Raw genomic sequence first — 8658 nt, 5'->3', positions numbered from 1 at the left:
AGATGGTCTAATATGATGACAAGTGTCCCAAAAGTGGTTTCTTATATTATATAGTATAGATAATAAAAAGTTATATCTTTATGAACCCCGTATATTGTACGCGTTAAATAAATATAATTTTATATATCAAATAATAAAAAAAAGTTATATCTTTAAAAACCATGTGTATTACACAAATTAAATAAATGTAATTTTGTATACTAAACACTAAAAACGTCGTATCTTTAAAAAACCCGTGTACAATCGGGTTAAATAAATCTACCAAATAATAAAAATTACATCCTTAAAAACCTTGTATATTATACGTGTTGAATAGATCTAAAAAAGAGTTATATCTTTAAAAACCATGTGTGTTACACGCGTTGAATAGATCTAAAATGTAATTTTGTATATTAAATACTAAAAATGTCGTATCTTTAAAAAACCCGTGTATAGTCAGGTTGAAAAATCTACCAAATAATAATAAAATTATATCCTTAAAAAACCTCGTGTATTACACGTGTTGAATAAATCTAATTTTACATAGCAAATGATAAAAAAAATTATATCTTTGAAAACTTCGTGTATTACACGGGTATATAAATGTAACTTTTGATAGTAAATAATAAAAAAATTATAATTTTAAAACACCGCGTTTTACACCAGTTAAATAAATATAATTTTGTATACCAAATAATAAAAAAGTTATATTTTTAATAAATTAGGATAACATTTAATATTAATTTATTATTTATATATATTAATATAAGATAAGTAGGAAAGAGAGTTATTTGTTTTAAAAATATATTAAATTAACAATTTAGATTTGAGAATAATATTTTATTAAAGTATGATAAGATTTAATATTAACTTATTATTTATTTATTTAGTTAATATAAGATAAGTATAGATTTGAGAATACTTCAATGAATGACACGTGTCCAAAACTTGATTTTTTTAGGGGTAGGTTAAATGTACCCCCCTCTTATTACTTTTTATACCCCTTTACATAAAATCATATTAAAACTTGTAATATTTACCCCCTATACAAATCATCATTTTAAAAAATATTCTTTTTGTTACAAAACAAATTCAAAAGTTTAAAAAAAGATTAGAGACGTTTTTTTAAATATTTAATATTTAATTTTTATTTAAATCATATTTTTAAAAAGTTTTCATATATTGTTTCTAAAGACACTTTCTTAAATAGTATATTGATTATGTTTTTTTATTGAACATCTTTACAAATAAATAGTAACATTTTTTCTTATAAAAATAATAAAAAAGGTCTTGAACTTTTTTTTAAAAAAAAATCTATATTATGTTTTTTCCTCGTCTGGTTTGTATTTTAAAGGTCTTACTTTTATCTTTTTAATACTTTAGACGTGTTTATAATATAATTAACAATTTTTATTTATCAAAAAAGTAAAAAAATCTTTTAAAATAGCGTTTACAGCCCTAGCACATATTAATCATTCAAACCATCTATGTAAGTGAACAAATAAACAATAGTTACTAAAATTACTTTATCAAACTATAAATTAACAATCTATATAAATTCAAATTTAATTAGTGTAAAGAGTATGTTATAAACTGGTTGATCTCGAAAATATATGTGGATTTTTCTCTTCTTCATTTAAAAAATATATTAAACTGGTTGATCTCGAAAATATATGCGGATTTTTTTATAATCAAAAGTAGGTCATTCGAAACCAAAAGTCACGTAAAAGCATAAACTTAATTACGAATAATCATTGGTTTTCAACAACGCATCAGATACCCACTTCAAGTCGTTCCAAAATAAAAAAAAACATTTTAAAATATTAAAAATAATAAATATAAGACATTTAAAATACAAACTAGACGAGAAAAAAAATATAATGTAGACTTTTATCAAAAATAAAATTCAAAACTTTTTTATTATTGTTTTTATATGAAAAACGTTATTAGTAATTTGTAAAGATGTGCAATAAAAGAAAAAATAATCAAAATACTATTTGAGAAAGTGTAAAAAATATCTGAAAACTTTAAAAAAAATAACGTTTTTTAAATAAACATAAAAATAAACAATTAGAAAAACGTCTATAATATATTTTTACACTTTTGAATTTGTTTTGTAACAAAAAAAGAATACTTTTAAAAAAATAGGACTTGTTTAGGGGGTAAATATTACAAGTTTAAATATAATTTTATGGAAAGGGGGTATAAAAAGTAATAAGAGAAGGTACATTTAGTAACCCCTTTTTTTATTATAGTAGATAGATTGGTTATCGTAAAGTTCATTAGAAAAATATCTTTTGAATCATTAATAGAATAGAATATGCATACAATATATTCTAAATCATGTGAGATATGAAAATCTATATATCTATATATATATATAAATGAGATGGATTTGGGCTAGGTGGCATTTGTATTTGGCCATCTTGGCTTATGTGGCAACTTGGTTTAGGAGGGAAATCACACAAATTCACAATGGACACGGGATCCAGAAAGCATCGGGTCGGACTTTTGGATTTGGATCAATCATGATGGATCCTTTATATATGTCTTTTTTTCTAATTCTTCTTCCATACTCTTCAACAATCTTCACAACCCTAAAACCAAACCCTAGATCAACTCAACCTTTCTGGACGCCACAGCGATTTCTCATCTCTCTAATCAGATCTTCTTCCGCTATTGAAGGTATGTGGTTTTACCCTTCAATCTATTTTTCTTAGCCGTAGATTTTAATTTTATTCTTTTGATTTCTCTTTCTGATGTTATTTTGTTTCTTCACATATAATCTACCTCACATCTTTGTCGTTGTTGTTCCATAACAGATTCATGTTAGCAAGAAGTATTTTGATGATAAGCACCGAAAAAATTCTACCTGCACGTCTATTATATATGTAGTACTACAGATTCGATTCTGGCATAAATGTCCGATTGATGTTAACTTTTTTTGTATTCTTATTAATTTTATGGAAATTGGTTGATTAGATCCGTGATGACTGAATGTTAATTTTAGTGTAAAATGTTTGAAAATGTTTTAGTTTTTGGATTGCACGCAAGGTGTTTGATGAAATGCTTGAATGGGATAACGGGTTTTTTTTCATAATTTATGAGTTTATATTGATGGTTCTCTATGTTTGTGGTGATTTAGTAGAGTTTTTGATGCACTTTTTATAGATGAATTCATGTATGTTTTGCTTAGATCTAAAAGATTTTATATTGAAGCGTCACATTGAGTTTCAGAGACATGGCTTCTGGGTTAGTTTTGCTTAGATCTGATCTAATGTTGTTCCGGTATATTGAAGTTCTTCAGTTTTAGACGATATTTAAGTTTTCTGAAAAAATTTATTATTTTGGCGGAAAACTGATAATTTGAATCCTGAAATGTAGTAGTTTTTCGTGATTTTTTGATTTTTTTGTTGTAATTGTTGTAAATGATTGTTTTTATAAAGATTGTTTCGATTGCTAAAAACCATTTGTTTTCTCATTTCTGTAGATCCGATAAAAGAAATTAAAGGTGTTTTGTTTTTTATGTTATTCGATTGTATTATACAAAGTTGTTTTTATGAATATTGTTGTGATTGCTAAAAATCATTTTTTGTCTGATTTCTGTAGATCTTATCAAAGAAATTAAAGGTATGTTTTTATTTATGTTGTTCGATTGTATATAAAGTTCATTTTATAAAGATTCTTTTGATTTCTAATAACGTTTTCTTTGTTCTGATTTCAGTAGATCCGATCAAACTTTTATCTTTTTCTTTCTTTGGATTTCTAATAATCTTTGTTCTGATTTGTAATAACTTTTTCTTTGTTCTGATTTCTGTAGATCTGATTTCGGACTCCGATAATTCGTCAATCAAAAGAGGTTAGTTAAGTGTTATAGTTATTTTATCCTTTTTAAGTATGTAATATGTAATTTTATCCTTTATGTTCATTATTTTTTTACCTATTAATATATGTTCTGAATGATTTATGGTTTGTATTTTCTCATGGTGAACCCTCAATCTTTTTTGAAATTCGGACTCGGATTGTTAGTCTACCAAAATAAGTTATGTTGTTCTGAATTTTGTAGATCCGATCATAAAATTGAAGGTATGTTGTTTTAGTTTGTTGTTTATCTACCGTGCATCTTTAATCTAAGCGATTGAACATTTATATTTTTTTTGCAAACAATATCAAGATCAGAGGTTTTGTTATCATCATCTACATTCTCTGATTTATGTAGTGTCTATGAACGTTAATCATGTCTTGGACATTTATCAAACTTACTGATTTTTGTTTATTTTGATTTTCATGTGAATCCCTAAATCTTGGATAACAATCGGACTCCGATCATTCAACAAGCAACAGAGGTTAGTTGAATGTTATAGTTGTTTTATCTTTTTTAACTTTGTAATGTTTGATTTTATCATTTATGTTCGGTGTTTTTTTTTTCAAAAATTAATAATATATGTTCTGAATGATTTATGGTTTCTTTTTCTCATGTTGAACCCTCAATATTTCGCGACAATCGAACTCGGACAGTTCGTCGACCAAAACAGGTTAGTTCAATTTTCTTGGTGTTGTTTGTTTTTTGATATCTATAGTCTTTGGTTTTAAATTTTGTCTTTATGCTATATTTTGAGAGTTCATGTGATTATCTTTTGAAGTTCATATGGTTTGTTTTGTCAGTTATATTTTTTTGCTATTTAGTTATGTTGTTAATTATTTAAGGATACTTTAATTTCTTTTAAAATTGTTTTTGTTTCTATAAACAGATGGCCATTTTTAATGTTAATTTTTTGTATTCGAAATTATTATTCGGTTTCTGTAAATAGACATTGTTTCTATAAATAGATTATCCATGGATCCTAAAAACAACGCTCTTTCGTTGTTAAAGTTGATTGATCACTATAATCCTAATTTTTTGATATGTTTCTTTAGTTTTCAGTTTTTTTTTAAATTAGAAATATATGTTCTGAATGATTGATTGTTTGTATTTTTCCATGGTGAATCCTTAATCTTTTTTAAAATTCGGACTCGGAATGTTCGTCTCCCAAAAAAGGTTAGTTAAATGTTGTTGGTATTGTTTGTTTTTTGATGTCTATACTCTTTCTTATTTCTTATTTCTTATTAAATTTTCTGTTTATGCATAATTTTGAAACTTTATGTTATTATATTTTAAAGTTCATATTGTTAGTTTTGTCAGTTATGAGTTTTTCTATTTAGGTTTAAGATACCTTTTATTTATTTCTAAAGATGTTTTTGTTTCCATAAACACATTACTGTTTTTAAGGTTAATTTTACTATTCTCAATTATAACTCTGTTTATGTAATTAGACATTGTTTCTATAAATAAGTTGTCGTTATATTTTTTAAAAAAATTCCTTATTCCTTTGCAGTTATGGATCCTAAAAACAATGCTCCAATCGTTTTTAAAGTTGATTGATGACTATCATCCTATATTTTTGGTATGTTTCTTTGGCTTTCATTTTATCAACAGACAAAAAGTTATTTAAGCTTATAAGTTTTTTTTTTCGATTCATAGGAAATACCGTATGATGAGCCAGCTTATTGTGGGAAGGAAAAGTTCCATATGCTCAATGTATTGAACTTATTGATGATGACTTATGCAACTGCAGGAGTCTGAATCTTCTTCGAACACAAGAGGTTAGTTTAATTTTATAGTTTTTTTGGTGTTTTTTATCCGGTATAATGATAGTTTTCATCGTTTATGTCAATCTCTATAATTTTTAAGTTATTTTGTTTAATATTTTTTTTCGCAAATCTAACTATGATATTTTTTGAAATTTAAAAATCTTTGTTTTTTTACTAATAAATTTTGTATTGTATTAATATGTATTAATGATTCTTTTGTTTTGGTTTTTTATTTCTGTTTTTTTTTCATGATTAACTAATAAATTTTATATTCTGTTAATTTTGAATCCATTAAAGATTATGTAAATTTTTAGTGTGTGATATGTTTTTTTCGGAATATTGATTGTGTTTCTAAAAATAAATAGGTTTTAATTTTTTTTGAAACCGTTCCTTTTTAATTATTTGTTTTAGAAGTTTCTCCCGATATTATAAGTTTGTTTCTATAAATAGTTTAGCCTTTTAATTTTTAAAAAGCCTTCATTTTTAATTTCCATATATGGATCAGGGTAACAACTGTCCTTCATTTTTAAAGCTTATTGAGGAAGATGTCTCATTACTTTTGGTATGTTTATTTGTTTTTTATTTCTGTTTTTCTTTTTTCATGATGACTATGATCCTATATTTTTTATATGTTTCTTTAGTTTTCAATTTTTTTTTAAATTAGTAATATATATGTTCTGAATCATTGATTGTTTGTATTTTTCCATGGTGAATCCTTAATCTTTTTTGAAATTCGGACTCGGAATGTTCGTCTACCAAAACAGGTTAGTTAAATATTGTTGGTATTGTTTGTTTTTTTATATCTATACTCTTTCTTATTTCTTATTAAATTTTATGTTTAGGCATAATTTTGAAACTTTATGTTATTATCTTTTAAAGTTCATATTGTTAGTTTTGTCAGTTATGAGTTTTTCTATTTATGTTTAAAGATACTTTAATTTCTTTCTAAAGATGTTTTTGTTTCCATAAACATATTACTGTTTTTAAGGTTAATTTTTATATTCTCAATTATAACTCTGTTTCTGTAATTAGACATTGTTTCTATAAATAAGTTACCATTATTTTTTTAAAAAAAATTCCTTTATTCCTCTGCAGTTATGGATCCTAAAAACAACGCTCCAATCGTTTTTAAAATTGATTGATGACTATCATCCTATATTTTTGGTATGTTTATTTGGTTTTACATTTTATCAACAGACAATAAGTTATTTAAGCTTATATGTTTTTTTCGATTCATAGGAAATACCGTATAATGAGCGACCTTATTGTGGGAAAGAAAAGTTCCATATGGCCAATGTCTTGAAATTATTGATGATGACTTATGCAACTGCAGGAGTCTGAATCTTCTTCGAACACAAGACGTAAGTTTAATTTTATCGTTTTTTTGGTGTTTTTTGATCCGATATAATGATAGTTTTCATCGTTTATGCTAATCTCTATAATTTTTAAGTTATTTTGTTTATTTTTTTTGGCAAATCTAACTATATGAACTCATTTGTAACAGTTAGCAAGTTAGCAAGCGAAGGCAACTTTCCGAGTGAGCTGAAGGCATTGATAAACAAGAGGTTTGCGTTTAAGATAGCCATAGCTTCGTTTAATATAAAATAGAAATCAGATGGCTACTCTGTTTCCAAGTTGACTGAAAATCCTTCCATCATCAAAGATCTTTATACTCATTTTGATGTTTACCAGGTTCTATATGTACCCTAAACGTTAACTTAAATTTTTTATTATAGAAATCTTATACCGCTTATGAATACTTATTGGAATTTATGAAATACATACAGGCTGCTGATGAAGAACCTTTAGATCCTGTTGCTTCTGATCCAAATCCAATTGTTAACGTTAACATCCGGGTTTGTTAAGCAACTTCTTTATATCAGCAAACCTTTATTATTGTTTTGTATTCAACTTTTATGTCCATTTATATTTTTTACTTTTTAAATTTTGTTGTACAGGATTCTGTTTCCCGTGTCGTTGATGAAGACACTCCCATGTCCAGTTTGAACAACAGCATCTTTACTACACCCTCTGGAGCTCATAATAGTTGTTCTTCAAAGATGCTGGACAATGAGCTGAAGCGTAATTTGGAGACGGTTTATGATGTGGATCTTTGTTCTTCTCAGTCTTCAACTAAACCGCGTCAGGGTGATTGTGAGAACAATGAAGGTTTGAAGATGAAAGCAAACCTGGAAAATTAGTATTAACATTTAATAGTCATTTCAGTTTTTTCGAACAATTTGAGATGTTTTCTTTTGGTTAATTTTTTCCGGAACATTTATTTTAGTACTTGATGTTTGGTTTCATATGGATATTTCGTTTATTATCGTGGTATTAAAAGATTATTTGTTTGCTTTAATATTTATTAAATTTCCTCTTCTCTATTGCATTAATTCAAACCTTTTTCTTTTGTTACATGTAAATTGAATAGTTTTATGGATTAAATTATTTTACATAAATTGTCAAGTTAATTTATTTTGTTATATAACATTTAAGTTTACACAATTATTTGTTTAAAACTCAATAATATAATTTACAGGAAACATTTTGAGATCAACGGATTTGACTAACATCATTTTTTCGCCTAAAATTCCGAAATCACATCTTATTGGTTTTAATATTCGATTATCTATTCCATGCGATTGTATTACAAAATGACCCTTTCATTGTTTTATGTTACATGGCATTCTTTTAATGAAATTTTTATATACTTTTTAAAGCTTTCAATGAAATCTTAAGCTGCAATGTTATTTGATGTTATTATTTACATATTTTTTATCTACATTGTATATATATGATATTAATTGTTCGATATATTTGAACTGTATTAGACTTTTACAAAATTAAGAAAGATTCTTTCCTTCCCAACTTTTTTTTAAAAAGAATATTTTTTACGATTTATAATACACGTATTATAACATATTAACATTTGTTTGTAAAAAAACATGTTATTCGAAATGTAATATTGATGATATAATATTTATCCGTTATTTGATTAATTTAATTGATTAAATACCAAAAAACAAAAAAAATACTTTAAAATATATA

At 25.3% G+C, this 8658-nt stretch overlaps 1 long non-coding RNA gene across 4 annotated transcripts; it reads left to right on the top strand.

Annotated features, from left to right (window-relative positions):
- The first annotated feature begins 2427 nt into the window (after positions 1 to 2427).
- On the top strand, positions 2428 to 7969 carry LOC110922339. 4 transcript variants are annotated; one of them, XR_004886092.1, is made up of 11 exons: positions 2428 to 2664; positions 3589 to 3609; positions 3800 to 4325; positions 4498 to 4514; positions 5355 to 5423; positions 5501 to 5622; positions 6706 to 6774; positions 6850 to 6971; positions 7115 to 7302; positions 7398 to 7466; positions 7569 to 7969. It is a non-coding gene; the product is annotated as an uncharacterized LOC110922339 (long non-coding RNA). The 4 variants fall into 4 exon arrangements; XR_004886093.1 differs by lacking the exon at positions 5355 to 5423; XR_002583078.2 differs by lacking the exon at positions 6706 to 6774.
- Positions 7970 to 8658: the final 689 nt, after the last annotated feature.

This window comes from Helianthus annuus, chromosome 17 (assembly GCF_002127325.2).
Source record: "Helianthus annuus cultivar XRQ/B chromosome 17, HanXRQr2.0-SUNRISE, whole genome shotgun sequence".
NCBI classification, from domain to species: domain Eukaryota; kingdom Viridiplantae; phylum Streptophyta; class Magnoliopsida; order Asterales; family Asteraceae; genus Helianthus; species Helianthus annuus.
Note: the sequence above shows the minus strand (reverse complement) of the source record. Positions and strands in the feature narration are given on the sequence as shown.